Source organism: Prionailurus bengalensis, chromosome B1 (assembly GCF_016509475.1).
Source record: "Prionailurus bengalensis isolate Pbe53 chromosome B1, Fcat_Pben_1.1_paternal_pri, whole genome shotgun sequence".
Classification (NCBI taxonomy): Eukaryota; Metazoa; Chordata; class Mammalia; order Carnivora; family Felidae; genus Prionailurus; species Prionailurus bengalensis.
In genome coordinates, this window is record NC_057344.1 from 13,375,118 (window position 1) to 13,378,321 (window position 3,204).

At 62.0% G+C, this 3,204-nt stretch overlaps 1 long non-coding RNA gene across 1 annotated transcript; it reads right to left on the minus strand.

The window, feature by feature from the left end:
* Positions 1-467: 467 nt before the first annotated feature.
* LOC122470406 lies at positions 468-1,918 on the minus strand. The gene is made up of 4 exons (XR_006293908.1): positions 1,780-1,918; positions 1,480-1,573; positions 1,118-1,340; positions 468-916 (listed from the first exon to the last, which is right to left on the minus strand). It is a non-coding gene; the product is annotated as an uncharacterized LOC122470406 (long non-coding RNA).
* Between the last annotated feature and the right edge of the window lie 1,286 nt (positions 1,919-3,204).

A 3,204-nucleotide genomic window follows, 5' to 3' on the forward strand; every position in this document is an offset into this window, starting at 1 on the left:
ATGTACGTGTTATTTCCTTCAACGCGAGTCTGGTTAGGTGCAGGTCGTTGCAATCCTCTGCTCTGAAGTTGAAAGCGGAAGATGGAATGAGAAGACTCGGAGCTCACTAGGTTCCTCTGCCAGGCTTCCTGGGTCAGGTTTGCCAGCGGCCCATTGAGGCCTGGGACACTCATTCTCAGCTACACCCTGGAGGAGGGGTAGGATGCCCCCAGAGGAGCCAGGCGCGCTCATCCTCCCCAAGCGCGCGCGCCCCAGCCCGGCTGCAGGCGGGTGCGGAACAGGTTCCAGAAGGACGGAGAGCCAGAAAGCAGCTCTTGGAAAGTCGAGGATTGGGTGTTTCGAAACTGCGGAACAGCCGGAACTTAGGTCCGCCTCGGTGGGCTTCCTTGACGCCCGGGAGACTGGGGCTGGGGAGCCGGGAGCGAGGGTGTTGCAGGGAACTTAAGGGAGTACAAAGTGACAGTGTCTCCTGGGGAGCAGTAAACTTTTATTTTCCTCCCACATCACACAGAGTGGAAGCAGGGGAGAGCTGGGGAGGGGGGCGGCGTCGGAGAATGCGGGGCGTGGAGCCTTGGGAGGACTCCAGAAGCCGTCCCCACCGGCCAGCGCGCGCTTGTTGGGGCGGTCTTGGTGCTTGAACCACAGGGCGGACACTTGTTCGCCGCCGCCGGTGCCGAGTTGGGGCTCGTGTATCACCCCTTCCCGCGTGCGAAGGTCATTTGCGCTTTTCAGTCTGGGACGAGAGGACACTCTGGAGGGGAAGGCGCAGGTCATTTTCAGATCCTCTTGTAAAGGACGGGCCGCCTACCGGGACTGGAAATCCTTAATTACACCCTTCTGCCTCGGCATCCATCTTCCCGGCAGTGTCTCGCACTCCTACCTCCTCGGGTGACTCAGCTGACCTGAAATGCCCACCCTATGAAAGATCAAGAAAAGTAGTTTTCTAAGAAGGTTAGAGGTTTGATTACACACAGAAGTGTTTCCACTTCGGTCCAAAGCAATTACCCGCCCCTTCCCCTCTCCCCGACCCCGCTCCCCGCGCGCGCGCGCGCGCGCGCGTGGCCGGGAGAAGAAAAGGACAGACCCCCTCCGCCCCCCCACCCCCGCACGCACGTACCCCCGCACTTTGTAGGTGCGTGTGAATTTCAAATGGCGCTGGGAGTTCATTAGTGTTTGCAATCAGCGGCGGGCAGACCCCTCATCAGAGCCGAAAGCCTGCAAGAGCCATTCATCAGCGTGAAGTGTTATTCATGGATGACCCCTAAATCACGGCAAGAGTAGTAGAGGCACTGATTGGTCACAGCATGGGAGCCTCGGAGCTTTCCCGTACCCGACGCGGCCTGGAGGAGGGGAGAAGGGAGGGGCGGCGAACGTGGTTCAGTCCGGCAAATCCCATTTGACAGAAAAAGGCAGTAAACGGGGAATCTCTTTTTTTTTTTTTTTTTTTTTTTGAATTAAGAAGAAGAAGAAATAAAGTACCTGTCATCTTGACAAGTGGCGGAGCGGAGGAGTCCAGGATTATAAATGATCACAGCCCGGTCCAGCTCGCCCCGTGATTGGGCTCTCCCGCGATCTGCACCGGGGGAAGCGCATGGTAGGCTCGCCTCCTCTGGCACACACACCCGCGCGCGCACACACACATACACACACGCACACACGCACACACACGGACACGTGTACGCGCCTGGTCTCGGGCACACTCGGCCCGGCGCGTACCCCGTCGCACAATTAAGGTCCTGGATGCCGCTCCCTGGCATCGCGCCCCGCTCGCCTCCTCACCTTTCCCGCTCCCTCTTTCTCCTCCCTCGCCGCCAGCCGTCCTCCGGCTCCCCCCGCCGAAAACCGAAAACTCCGGCCCGGCCTCTCCGGCCGAGCCGGAGGCTTCCAGGGGGCCGGCGGGAAGGGAGAGGGGGAGAGCGCGGGGGAGGAAAAGAAAGTGAACTCATTGGCGCTCCGGCGCGCGCTGCCCTCCCCTCGCCGCGTCCCTCGCCCGCCGCGGCCGGGCGGTGGGCAGGGAAGGAAGTTGTAACACTTGCTGTCCGCTCCCCCTCCCGGCCCCCCTCCCCCAGCTCCCACGCTCCGCTCCCTCGGCGGGGCCCCCTCCCCCGCGCCCGGCTCCTTTGAATTTGGCCAAGTGCTGTGTGTGCGCGCTGCTCGGGTGGACGCGGCGGCTGCGGCCGGGTAGCGAGCCGGCGGCGCGGGCGAGCCGAGCGCGGTAAGTGCGGCGCCGCCGCCGGCGCGCCCTCCTTCCTTTCTGGGGTCCTAGTGCCCGGGCCGCGGCGCCGGGAGCGGGAGGGCGGGAGGGCGGGCGGCAGCCGGCGCGGAGCGCGGCGCGTTTCCCCGCGCGGCTCTGGCAGGCGGCAGCAGGTTGGCCAGCCCGGGTGGCCCGGGAGCATCTCCTCCGCGCGCGGTCGCCCCCGGGTCTGGCCTCCCCGCGCCCGGGCTCCCCGTCCCCGCCCCTCCCTCGCGTCTGACACCTCCGGCTGCCTGCTCAGGTGGGAACTTCGCCGGTGCGTGTCGCCGGAGGAGCTGGGCACGGCGCTCCGGGTCCGGGGAGCCCCGGGCTCGCGGGCTCCCCGAGAAAGGCAGCCCAGAGGCTGGGCGCTCCGTGGGGGCAGGGAGTCTTGCTCTGGTCGGGGTGATCCCCAGTTCTGTGGCGCGTCCTCTGAGGAGGTATCTGAGAAGATCCTTGGGGGGGCCTCCAGCGAGCGGGAAGCCCTGAAATGTCACCAGTTTCCGGGGAAGTGGAAAGGAGGCTTCTCCAACTACCGGGGAGCCAAGTTGGGAAGGAAAGAAGGACGGAAACGAGGGGCTGGGGTGGCGTGGGGAGTGCTAGCTCTCGCCTGAAACTTCATCCGGAAACTCTGGATGGGGCTGGAAACAAACAAATAGCCTGAACTGGGCATTTAAAAAATCGCAGGCTTGCGGATGTGCAACTCGATCGCAGGCTGTATCGTGTTTTGCAACCAGTTAGAAGGAGCGTCAGATATTTTAGATTGAGGTGGGTTGTGTCTGATCTCTGCCGAACACCTTATTAATGCACTTTGGATTCCATTCTTACTGCCTCACCTTTAAAATAGTTGTGACGGTAACCTGCTACTAATGCTTATTGAGGAGAAAGGGTCACAGGTAATTCTACCTCATCATACAGCAGGTACATTTGTTTTCTGTAGTCCTTATAATTTAAAGCTAGAGAAAAGTTTC